The following is a 14,427-nucleotide window of genomic DNA, read 5'->3' on the forward strand; positions in this document are numbered from 1 at the left end:
TCTCTTTATGTTGATTTACAGTATCTAGTTCTCTTTCTAAGACTTCTTTCTGCCTCATTAGTTCATTGGAGTCATTTTGAGTGTGCATCAGATCTATCTTCAATAAATCATTTTCATAACTGAGTCTTGTGTTTTCATTTGCAGCGTCACTTAGTCTTCTAGTCAAATCTTCTTCATTCTTCTTTCTATCTTCAATTTCTTTACAAAATCTCATAGTCATATCTTGCATCTCATTCTTTGTTGTCATGTTCTCTTGTTTCAGCTTGTTTATCATATCATTAAGAGTTTCTTTTTCATCATTCTCATTTTGCATCTTTTCACAAAGTTCTCTTCTCTTGTTTCTTGAAATAGTATGATTTTCTTGAAGTGATTGGATAATATCTTGAGCAGCCTTTAGATCAACTTCAAGTTTGATATTTTTCAATTTTTCCGCATCATAGTCTCAAAGAGCTCCTTCAAGTTGCTTCATCAAAATTTCCATCTCTACCGGTGTCAAGATCTTTCTCAAGCTGTTAGGCTTCTGAAAATAGAGGACCAGGGTCTGATACCAATTGTTAGGATTCCCACATATACTGAGAGGGGGGGGGGGTGAATCAGTATCTAATCGGTTAATAGATTTTCTTAACTTAAAACATGTAGAGCATATTAATACTGTGTACCGGTAAGCAGAAAGTAGTGCAATAAATAGAGATAAAAACAACCACATGAAAAACACACCATAACACAAGGATTTAACGAGGAAACCCGGTGTGGGAAAAACCTCGATGGGATTTGTGACCCACAATATTCACTTACTAGCCAATAAGAGAATATTACTGCTACAAGAGGGGCCTGCACATGCAGGAAGGCCAACTGCCTAGAGCTCACTGCTCAAATACAAAATAGGAAGTCTCACTGACTTACAAAATGGATTATATAAATCCAATGTCTTGTACTGCTTCAAAATAGCATCTATAATGCTAGATTCAGTACCAGTTTCTGCTCTGCTTCTAACATAAACCCTTAACCTATAATTCACATAATAGGTCTGCCTTATTTCACCTAATTACATTCCTCTTCCTTACTTACAAATGTTCTACAATGATCTCTCTTATAGAAGAGTCATTTTATAACTTGCCAAGTCGGCTTACAATGATTTTACAAATAATAAACAAAATATATTACAACAAAAATCCTGTCAGCCTCTGTGCCGGTATGCTACCTTTCACTCCCGGTGCCGGTGACTTGTGTGCTGGTGTAGAGTCTGATCTTGCTAGTGCCGGTGAACTACCTTGCCGGTGTCATAGGATTGTAAGGTTGCCATCAATGACAAAACCTTCAATCACCTACAATGTCTCATTGGAGTGTGCATATGCCAACAAAGACATAACTTCAGATAATGTGCCTGATGGATTACCACCTGTGAGAAGTATCAGTCATTGTATGGACCTGGTTCTCGAAGATAGTTTACCTAACAAAGCTGCACACCAGATGACACCGACAGAGAATGAAGAGTTGAATAGACAAGTGCAAGAGTTGTTGAAGAAAGGTTTGATCAGAGAAAGTCTGAGTCCTTGTGCAGTACCAACAATATTAGCACCTAAGAAGAATGGAGAATGTGTACCGATTCCAGAGCAATAAACAAGATCACAGTGAAATACCAGTTTCCTTTGCCTAGGATGGATGACATAATGGAATATTTGAGTGGATTCAAATACTTTACAAAGATAGACTTGAAGAGTGGATATCATCAGATTGAGATCAGAAAAGGAGATGAGTGGAAGACAACACTCAAGACAAATGAAGGACTGTATGAATGGTTGGTGATGCCTTTTGGGTTAACTAATGCACCAAGTACTTTCATGAGGCTGATGAATGAGGTATTGAAGAAATTATTGGGTAAGTTTGGTATTGTATATTTGGATGACATTCTGATTTTTCAGTAAGACAAAAGAGGAGCATTTGTTGTATTTGAGACAAGTTTTGTAGAGGCTGAGAGAAGAAAAGTTGCTGATAAATCTTAAGAAGTGTACTTTCATGAAGGATGAGCTATTCTATTCAGGATTTGTGATATCTAAGGATGGTTTGAAGATGGAACCTGAGAAAGTAAAAGCAATTTTTGAATGGCCTACACTGGAAAGCATTGGGGAGGTAAGATCATTTCATGGATTGGATAGTTTCTACTAGAAGTTCATCAAAAAGTTCAGTTCAGTTTGTAACCCTATGACTAAGACAATGAGGGGAGATAGGAAGGAGTTCAAGTGGACCATCTGAGCAAACAAAAGTTTTGAACTATTGAAGTGGAAATTTACTGAGCAGTTTGTGTTAGCTTTACCAGATTTCAATAAAGTATTTTAAGTGGATTGTGATGCAAGTGGAACAACAATAGGAGTAGTCTTGAGTCAAGAAAGGAGATCTGTGGCTTATTTCAGTGATAAATTGAATGATGCCTGAAGGAGATATTCAATGTATGATCAAGAATTTTATGCCATAGTTCAAGCATTGAAGAAGTGGAGACATTACCTATTGCCTAAGAAGTTTGTGTTGTATACAGATCATCAAGCTTTGCGGTATTTGAATAGTCAGAGTAAGTTGAATCAGAGACACATGAGATGGGTAGAATTTTTGTAGAGTTACACCTTTATGTTGAAGCATAGAAGTGGGAAATCTAACAAAGTTGTTGATGCATTAAGTAGGAGGAGGAATTTGCTAATAGAGATGAGAGTGAAAATATTAGGATTTGAGGAGTTGAAGACCTTGTATGACGATGACCCAGATTTTGCAGAACCTTGGAGAGCATGTAGAGATCTGGTTACGGTAGACATAAGTAAGTGGTTGGATTACTTCATTCATGAGGAGATGTTATTCAGAGGAGTTCAATTGTGCATACCTAAGAGTTGTATAAGGGAGAATATGATAAAGGAGAAACATAGTGGAGAATTAGCCAAACACTTTGGCATTGATAAAACAGTAGCAGTGGTGAGTGAGCATTACTTTTGGCCCCATATTTATAAGGATGTTAGGAAATATATGCAAAGTTGTAGAGTTTGTCAAGTTGCAAAGAGTAGTAGTCAGAATTTGGGATTGTATAAACCCTTGATAGTACCAGAGAGACCTTTGGAGGATATAAGCATGGATTTCATACTTGGATTGTCTAAAAAGCAGAGATGGAATGATTCTATATTTGTGGTAGTGGATAGATTCTTGAAGATGGCTCATTTCATACCTTGTAAGAAAACATCAGATGCAATACATATAGCAGACCTATTTTTCAAGGAAGTGGTGAGATTGCATGGATTACTTAAGAGCATAGTTTCAGATAGAGACACTAAGTTTATTGGTTATTTTTGGAGAACACTTTGGAAGAAGATGAAGACAATTTTGAAGTTCAGTTCTACTTTTCACCCACAAACTGATGGACAAACAAAAGTAGTTAACCGAAGCTTGGGAAATTTGTTAAGATGTTTTGTTGGAGACAAAACCGGAAGTTGGGATTTGATTCTTGCACAAGCAGAGTTTGCATACAATAACTCAATAAACAAGAGTACCAAAAGGACACCTTTTGAGATTGTTACCGGAGCACACCCTAGAGGTATATCAGATTTAAGAGATATTAGCAATGAAGACCAGAGAACTGCAAAGACAGAAGAATTTGCAGATCACATGAAGGACTTACATATTCAAGTTAAACAACATTTGGAGGACATGAACAACAAGTATAAGGAGAAAGCATATGAGAAGAGGAGACATAAGGAATTTGAAGTTGGTGATGAAGTGATGGTGTATCTAAGAAAAGAAAGATTCCCGGTTGGAACTTATAACAAGTTGTAGATGAGAAAGTTCAGTTCTGGAAATGCATATGAAGTGGAGTTACTAGATGGTCTTAGTATTTCACTTATATTTAACATTGCAGATCTTCATCAGTATCATGAACTAGAATTTAGTGAGGATAGTACTGTAGAATAGGAGAAACAGTTGTCTCGAAAGGAACCGGATCAGATTGAAGACATTTTGGACAGTAGGATTGGGCGTAGTACCCAGAACAGTCATTATAAGGAGTATCTTGTGAAGTGGAAGGACAAGCCAGTTGAAGATTGATCTTGGATTTATTAGGCATAGGTAGACTACCTTGGTTTTCCTCTAACCCAAACAAAGTGAGAGACTCACTTTTTTAACAAGCCCAGATGTCTAATGCAGGAGCATCCTCGGTTCATGACAATCTTGCATCAACCAAAAAAAACATTTCCTTTCTGTTTTGCATTTCATAGTGCATTTTCTGGCATTGGCTCACTGGATCTCAAGGAGTTGGATTTTGCTTGAGGAATTGATCATCTACCTTATTCCCAAACTGTGGAGCATTTGGATCATTTTTCGGCAAGTTATCACTACCATTTTTTGAGACAATTTTCTAGTACCGGTTGCTTGGTTGTAATCTATCGGGATCTACCAGATCCCTTCCGTAGCTTGCAGAGCCCTGAGCATTGATTCTGATGTTCCTTGGCATGTGGCTGACCTTTCCCTATGATCTACACTTCATCCTTTGGATTTTTCAAAGGAATTTCTTTGGCGGAGGCCGACCTTGTTGTTTTTACACTTTAGGTCTTGTTCTTCGGTATTTGAACCTTTTTTGAGCTGATCGGATCCCTTTGGATCATATAAATCATTGTAATTGAGCATTCGAATATAAGAAAAGTAGATATAAGATAAGATATAGAACATAGAAGATATATCTAAAGATTTGAGGTCCCAGTTGTGACCTGTTCTGTAATGAGCATGTTTTAGCAGGCCAGTGAGCTGGTTGCTATAACCCGGTTGTTACTGGTTGAATGTAATCAGTTTTAATGATATAATTCATTCAGTTTTGCATTGCCTCCATCATATCCTTGTGTTTCCATTGTGTTTACTCTTGCTGACTGGCCCAGATAGATCTCTTTGAGGTACCCCCTAACCAGTGACTGCACCAAGATGTCATCCTTTCACGCATCTATTGCGTAAAAATATTCCATTCAAATGGGATTGTTGGTGTAAATAATTATTCATCATGGATATTATTACACTATACTTAAGTTTACTTAGGTACATGCATATCATAGTAGTTTGTGTATGAGAAACTTGGGCTTTTGTGCCACATTGGGATAGTGTGTGTAGGAGAATTTTCACCTTTTATGGTGTTGATCTTGTTACTAATCTATCATGTCCACTTATTGTGGAGTGATAATTCCACCTTCGGTGGGTGATCCACCTCATGTGGAATATTTTATTGTTTCTCCTACCTACCCACACCTATTTCCTACCTACCCTTGTTTCTTATTGAGCCACATGTCATGTTTGTGTGCTCACATATCCATATAGCCTTGCCTATATAAGCGGGCTCATTTACATTGAACAACTTGTAATGATCCAGTTGATCAGTATTTTCATCTTGATAGAATACAATTTATTCCTACCATGTATTTTGTTCTCTCTCATTTGTGCTTTCCTTTGCCTCTAGTTCTTGACAAAATCTCACATGGTATCAGAGCCATTAGAGTGTCATTGGTTTGTCAATTGAGAGAAATTTGATGCTATTTGGGGCTGTGTATTTTGAAGATTTGTATTGTAGGTTATTATTGAAGCTGATGGATAAAATATGAGGTTAGCATTAGATTAAGAAGGTCCAATAAATTGAGTTTTTCCTTTTGTTTCATCCAAATTGGACTTCAGAGGCCAAATCTAGAGGCATTTGAAGTTTGAAGCTGTGGCGGAAATTTTTCAGAAATTATAATTTTGAAGACAATTTTCAAATAGTGATATCTCACTCATCTGGACTCCTTTTTTCAAGATTTTCTATTTTGTTTTGGGGTAGAATTTCACAATCTATACAGTGGTGCAAGAGTTTTCTATTTTTCGGATACAGGTTGTTCGGAAATCATGAAATCCCGATTTTTACAACTTTGAAGGCTTCGTTTGGGCTCATATGGACTCCTTTTCAGGTGTTGTTTTTTTTGAAAGTGTATAATGTTTCATCTACTTTCATAATCAACCATTAGTTTGCAGTGATTTAGAGTAGAAATTGTACTTTCAGTATTTGGTCATTTTTGGCCTATTTGGTACTTGTATTTTGGTTGGATCTCAGTTTAGATCACTAGCAGTATTTGTTGAAGTCTCTTATATCTCATTTTGAGAAGTTGTAAAGTTGAAATCAGAAGTCTAATTTTTCATTATTTGCAAGTGCCAACATGATCATTTAATGGGGGGTCAGTTGTTTATTTATATCCCTTGGTGAAATTCCATTCGGAGGCATTTTCATCTGCAATATTCTATAGGGCTTCTTTGTTGGTGGCATCATTTTCATGTTTCCACATTTGAATATTTTATCATGATGTATTCTCTTTCTTGAGAAATGTTGTACTCACACTATCATAAAGTGCCACACCTCTTTGTATCTTGTCATTGTTGACTATTTGATGTAATCCTCTTGTACACGTAGATTAGGAATATCTTGTGAGACTTGGTGCATGGCTCCAGTTGAGACTTAGATTGTACACATTTGTGCATGGCTCCCGTGAGACTTAGATTGTACCAGTATTTCTGCCATTCATGAGTATCCAAATGATGCTCAAAGCAAGTTGTCTCCATGCCTGATCTTTTTTTTGTTGCAGCGAGTGATTCATCGTCATCGACTTGGTACCTGGTTTTGTCGCACTTTGATATTATTGGTGCAACATTGGCTCTCTTTCTTCCTTATGGGGATGTATTTTGGTCATCATCATTGGATCATCTTTGCAGGAGATTTAGCATTGAGAGCATTGTGTGCTTTCATCATCTCTCTTTTAGGGGAGGGTTTTTTCCCATTGGGTTTTTCTCTCTTTCTCCGTTTATGGGAGATTGTATTTGCATTTGTACTTGGGTACCTAACATGGCCTCATATCTGGGACCCATCTTGCATTGCTTAGTTGCATTGTAGACTTTAATGCATTCCCCTAAGTTGCACTTAAGGGGGGGTGTTGGTGTAAATAATTATTCATCATGGATATTATTACACTATACTTAAGTTTACTTAGGTACATGCATATCATAGTAGTTTGGGTATGAGACACTTGGGATTTTGTGCCACATTGGGATAGTGTGTGTAGGAAAATTTCCACCTTTTATGGTGTTGATCTTGTTACTACTCTATCATATCCACTTATTGTGGAGTGATAATTCCACCTTCGGTGGGTGATCCACCTCATGTGAAATATTTTATTGTTTCTCCTACCTACCCACACCAATTTCGTACCTACCCTTGTTTCTTATTGAGCCACATGTCATGTTTGTGTGCTCACATATCCATATAGCCTTGCCTATATAAGTGGGCTCATCTACATTGAACAACTTGTAATGATCCGGTTGATCAGTATTTTAATCTTGATAGAATACAATTTATTCTTATCATCTATTTTTTTCTCTCTTATTTGTGCTTTCCTTTGCCTCTCGATCTTGGAAAAATCTCATAGGGATGACACCCATGATGAATCTTTTCATGCCATAAAGGAATATCTAATGAACCCACCTGTTCTAATGTTACTGATTGAAGGCAAGCCATTACCGCTTTATATATCAGCCACTAATGTATAATTAGGAGCTCTGTTAGCACAATTGGATCATGAGGGGAAAGAACGAGCTATTTATTACATCAGTAGGACCTTAGTCGGATATGAGCTCAACCACTCATCTATTGAGAAGACATGCTTAGCAGTAGTGTTCGCATCCCAGAAACTGAGGCACTATATGCTAACCCATTTAGTGAAGCTAATAGCTAAAGTTGATCCATTGAAATATCTTCTTAGCAAGGAAGCCTTAAAAGGTAGATTGAAAAAATGGGTAATGATCCTGAGCGAGTTTGACATTGAATACATTGACTTAAAATCTATAAAAGGACAATCCAAATCAAACAGGAGAATTCAAATCAAATTTTTATCAATCTGGCATAAAAACACCAGTTTATTTCATCAAATTCACCAAATTTACCAAGTTGGGGCATTGTTTAAAATATTTTATTGGGAGATTAATTGAAAAATTTAAAATCTCTAAAAATCCAAAAATCATTAAAAATTCCAAAATTTTTGAAAATCGCAAAAAATCTTAAAAATTCAAAATTTTCTGATTTATCTCCCGAGGGGGCATTCTGGCATCCGTCATCTATCAATCGGTATTTGGGGCATCTTTTCAAATCAAATTAATAACAATGAGCAAATTTTTCGTCATCTACCAGTCAGTGTTTGGGGCATCATATCAAACCAAATCAACAGTAGTGAGCAATTTTTCTTTGAATCAACATGTTATCACACATTGCTTCAAAGAGGGGCAAAATGTATACACTAAAAATCGGTCTATAAAATTGAATTAATTAAATACGAAAATATTTAATTAATGACCTTTATTCTTCTACTATATAGATGAAATAAATAATTTGTTTATATAGTTCATTTTCTTAATTCATCCCATCAAAATCAATTTCTTGTATTTCCTAATTAAATAAATGAATTTAGTTAATTTGTTTATTTAATTATTCCCTCCCCATTAAATTTAAATTTTAAATTCAAATTTAAGCACATTTGTCCTAACTCCTAACCACTCACTAACCTAACCTCCTTCTAACCAACCCCTAGTCTAACCACATGTTAGCTAATCCAATCCTCTCCAACTTCTTATCCAAACCATTTTTGGAGAGTCCACCCTCTCTTGGAGACATGTGACACTTATGCCACATGTCTCTCATCTCCATACCACTTGCCCCTTTGTTGGTATATGGTTGGAGATTCTTTGCCACTTGTCTCCTTAGGAATGACAAGTGTTCAATTCCTAAACCTCCTTCCAAATTCTTCAATCTCAACAATCAATTTATCCAGACTGAATTTGAACAGTTGATTCTTTCCACCTCACCTCTGGTCATGGAAATCCTATAAATACCCCCTCTTTTGGCTATGAGGGGACCCTTAGTATCATTATTAGCAATCTGTCAATATTCTATCTACATTTTCAATTATCATAGCATTAGAATAGCACAACATCATTGTAATAATGGCTTTCATGATAGTTTAATCATCATAATGTAGATTTGCATAGAAATAGATTAGCTTTTACATCTTAGCTTGTATATCAATTCCCGTTTCTTGGTTTGTCACTTTGTCAAAGATCATGCATCTGAGAGCTACCAAATGGACCAACAAAGTCCTCAAGACTAGGGAGCGATGAGACGACATTGGGGAGTGTTTTAATTCTTTTATTTTGTTTTCTCAATTTAATGTTTCATTGTGTATGTGTGTTTTATATGTTTATTAATGGATTAATCACAATAATTTTGCACACAACTGTCTAAGGAACAAACCTCAGAATCATATTGTAGATACTTTTAGATAACCTTCAATGGTAGGAATGGATGCAAGATGATACTACAATTATACACAAACTAATCTTACAATTTGACAGTGTACTTTTGAAACTCAAATTCTCAGACATATCTCCATCAATATGTTCGATCAATCTCTCGAGGGGGCATAACCAATCAATCATCATCCTTACGAGGACACGTCTGGGGCATATATTAGTTGATCAATTTCTTTGAAACAACGCAACAGGCTGCATTGTCTCAAAGAGGGGCAAAATGTAGACACATAAAAATGCAAATATATAATCTAAAACACACATGCATGCAACAAAAATTCACTCCATTGCACTCCTATTCCTCAAAATTTCACATTTAATATATTTTCTCTCAGAAGCACTTATGCAAAAAGCTATGAGGAAATGGAGATTTAAAAATGCTAAGATAGCAGATAAGATGTCAAGATAATGGGATGCAAACTGACATAAGTTTAGTGCATAAAGATCTGATCCCAAGTAAGAGAGGGGGCATTGTTTAAATAGATTTTCTCTAGGCGAGTTCATGTTGTGGGATGAATATGGGATAATGCAAGATGAGTGGTATAGGGAGGATGAGTGATAAATGGGAAATGGTAAGTAGTAGTAGGGGATATTAAAGGGTTTTATTAAATAAATGGAGAAATGTACATAAGGTTAATGTATGAAGGCCTAGAAATGAATATGATATAATGTTTTATTTAATAAATTTAATAGATAAATGATGAGATATTAATAATAATATAATGAAAGATGAAAATTATGAATAATGAACTATAGAGAAATAATAGTGTAATAATAAGGATTCGTCCAATGTTCAGAGAAATTTGAAATTAAATGAGGACAAATTAATGGAAATTTTTATGTGTCTACACATAGATATTATGATAGTTGTGGATGTACAATTACATGTTGATTCAACCTCATAGTGAGCTTCTCACAATCTACTAACTACTCTGTCACATGTTTAACATCAATGACAACATGTATTCAACAATAATAAGTATGCAAATGATGATATTATTGGTTGGTTTATAATATTATTAGTTGATTTAAAATATACTTAAGAAATTACAATGCTTTATCAGCCAACTATGACTGATTGAGATACAAATAGTCTTGAACAATCAAATTCTTAGATTTAATTACAATGAATTATTTATATAGAATAGAGTTTATCCACTATCTTCTAATCTCAGATTGACCACATAAGGGTCTCAACAAGCATGGCAGTTAATAATAATGCTGATCACGGCTTAGTTGTTGCTCAATATAAAAGGAAAGTATTTAATGCAAATCTTTATATTCGAGATTGATATCATGATTTATAAATGGATGCTATTATTAAATTGTAGTCCAAAGAAATGATACAATATATTAAATGCTTAAGGAAAATAGAGGCTACGTCTCTTTTATTTCTTGCTCATGTTATTTGATCAGAACGATTTACTTCTAAATGCATGAGATTCTAATAATTATTCTATGATATGAAATCTCATTAGCTAAGTAGTCTATATGAGTGGCTAACTTCTGCTAAAATTGCATATGAAAGATAAGTAGTCTGTATGAAAGATAATGATTCATGCTTGTTATTAGCTCGATAATGAAATTAAAGATAATGATTCATGCCCCTGCAATTCTGCTATTTACCGTTCTTTTTACTAGCATTCCTTTTAGACATCCTCATGTTGTTTTTCTAGAATCAATTACTACTATATGTTCACTGTTTTTTCACATTCAATGATTCTTGCATACTAATATACTACAAATTTGACCACCTCCATTACCCGCAAGTAATGGATCCTGTGGCAATTAACGCCCAAGCTAGTGAATATACTCAGTAATAAAGATGCATTACATGGAGACTTCAGCTTTAAAAGCTGTTTGCACCGTCTCTTATGATTCAAATTTGAATTATTGAAATATATATATATATATATGCGTGTATATATACATACATATACATATACATATACATATGTATGTGTATGTGTACATCTATATATGTATACGTGTGTATCTATATATGTATCTATATGTATATATCTATATGCATCTATATGTATGTATGTATATGTATATGTATATATGTATATATATATACACACACACAACTAATATTGATTAATGAAATTGGTGGAGTACTAAGGTACTCCCAAGCTCGGATTCATTTACTTATGTTAAATAGATTATAAGACAAGTCATAATATAAATTTAATATAGAAGATTATTATCATAAGGAAGATGACCTTGACCTAACCTACTGGGTAACAAGGTCTCAACAAATTATCAACATAACACTAACTCAACCATAATGATTCTAGGGCAAACAAGACAAACCCTAATAGGTTACCTATCTCAAGAATCTAGGCATTGATGGCAACTTTGACTTGCATCCTCTTAGCCACACAAGGGTAGTTAGCCATAATATTTTACCATTCAAAGTATCCACATAACAAAGAATTAATTGCTTGTATTAATATTCATTCATTGTATAAAATTTCTCAAATTGATTTTCTCAATAAAATTCACATAACATCTTCATATCTCTAATTATGCAATAAAGAAATAAACAAAATTATTCATTAAAGAGGGATGTAACATATCCCCACCTTGTGAATCATCGTTGCAAATGATTAAGCATTAACATAACCATAAAATAAAAAATCTTGCTTTAATTAACATCACATAAGTCTTTAGCTATTAAAAACATTGAAAAGATGAGGAATTTTTTGAAGGATTTCATCATAATCCTCTTAGGTGGAACTGTCCTCTGAATATTGGTTCCATTGGACCTTGCACTATGTCATCTCATAGTTACATAAGAAAAGATTACGTACCTCGAGTACCCCGAGTGACTCGATCATGACCACTCTTGGATCTTGCACCTACAAGGAGTTCCAATCAATCATGTGATCAAAGTATGATAAACTTTTTAAAGTAAGATACATGAGAAACATTATGTAACTAAGAGAGAGCTTGACGTAGAGAAATCCTATAAGCTATTAAATTGATGACTTCTAGGACTTCAAATGACTCCACTTATCATGGTGATAGCTTAGAAGACTTTCTAAATTTGATTAAAATTTTTAAGGTTTGACTCTAAGGAGTACCTTCTTTCCTACCACAAACTGTCTTGGGGTTCTCTTTGGATATGCATATCTCTTCTATCAATTGTTAGCTTCTACTAACCTTTGTCTGATCAACTTAACTTGTTCCTCCATTTTTAGAGCATCTTAGGACTAACACTTATCCTATCTTCTAGCTTATCCCATCTAATTGGAGTTTGAAACCTCCTTCCATACAATGCCTCAAATGGTGCCATCTTAATGACTAATTGATATGAATTATTACATGCAAATTTCACTAGAGGTAGGTAATGCCCCCACTTGTATTGCTGATCCATGCAATACATTCTCAAAAGACCTTCTAAGAATTGATTTACCCTTTCTATTTGACCATTTGTTTCTGGGTGATAAGCTGAACTAATGTTCAATTGGGTTTCTAAGGCTACAAACAAGGTTTGCCAGAACCTTGATGTCATGCCAACATCTGTATCTGATGTAATCCTTTTTGGCATTCTATGCAATCAAAAAATTTCTTGAACAAACTTACAAGCTATTATGAGTGCCCCATTTGCTAGGTTACCTGAGATAAAGTGAGTTACCTTGGCGAGTCTATCTACTACCACTAATATAGAATTGTCTCTATTCCTTGACATAGGTAGACCATGAAATAAGTCCACGCTAATTATTTGTCATTTCTTATTTGAATCAACATGAGATTGTAGTAACCCTGTTAAGTGTTGGTGTTCCACCTTCACCCTCTAGCGTTCAAAATAACTTATCACAAATCTCAGGGCATTCTTCTTCATTCCTTTCTAAAACTAAAGTGGTTTAACATCTGCCAATAACTTAGTAACTCTTGTATGTCCTGAATATGGTGTTGAATGCACCTCTTTCCAAACTAATTTTATTAGTTCTGTAGACTTAGGTTCGTACATGCGGCCTTGATACCTCAAAAATCCATCAGATTCAAAACTTCATCCCTCATACCTCAGATCCTAAAGATTAGTTTGAAAGGGCTTCTTTGACTTGTTTGTAATATTCATTCCCTTATAACTACTATAGTACTTGTACCCTAAAGTTTGTGCAGATAGAACCATGGAAGACGTGTCTTTGATAGCTTAAGGACTCTACCACCTAATTTTATTTTCCCTTATTGTAATTGATTTTAAAATCATAGTTGAAAATCAATTCTAACCACCTTCTTTGACAAGCATTTAAATAGGGTTGAGTGAATATATATTTTTTATACTTGATGACCTGATCTGAGTTTGAATGGCTCTCCTAATAGATAACGCCACTACATCTAAAGAGCATGCACAATTATTGCAAGCTCGAGATCATGAGGTGCATAGTTCTACTCATAGTTTTTCAACTTTCTTGACTCATAGGTGATTATGTACCCATCCTGCATGAGAACCCCTCCGAGTCCTTCTCTTAAAGAATCCATAACTACTGCAAAGTGTCTTTTTGGATTTGGCACTTTCACAATAGGTGATGTCATTAATTTTTCCTTAATATTCTCAAAGCCCTTCTGACATTTCTTAGTCCATTGAAAACCTTTTTCCTTTTCTCTAGAGTGTGGTAATTGTGTGGGCTAGTTGAAAGAATTTCATTACAAGCCTCTTGTATTATCCTGCTAACCCAATGAAACTTATCACTTCTTGCATGTTCTTTGAGGTTGGTCATTCTAGTATGGCCTTGACTTTAGTCAGATCTACCACTATACCCTTAACAAAGATGACATGCCCTAGGTACTGTACCTCATTTTGGAAGAAGGTACACTTAGATAATTTTCCATACAACTTATGCTCTCAAAGTTGTTGCAGAATTGTTTGCAAATGTTGGAAGTGCTCTTACTCATTCTTAGAGTAGATTAGGATGTCATCTAGAAATACTAGAACAAACTTGTCAAGACAATCTCTGAACACACTATTCATAAGGTTTATAAATGCCATTGGGGTGTTGGTGAGCTCAAATGGTAGAACTATAAACTTGT

The sequence above is a fragment of the Cryptomeria japonica genome, chromosome 3 (assembly GCF_030272615.1).
Source record: "Cryptomeria japonica chromosome 3, Sugi_1.0, whole genome shotgun sequence".
Lineage (NCBI taxonomy): Eukaryota > Viridiplantae > Streptophyta > Pinopsida > Cupressales > Cupressaceae > Cryptomeria > Cryptomeria japonica.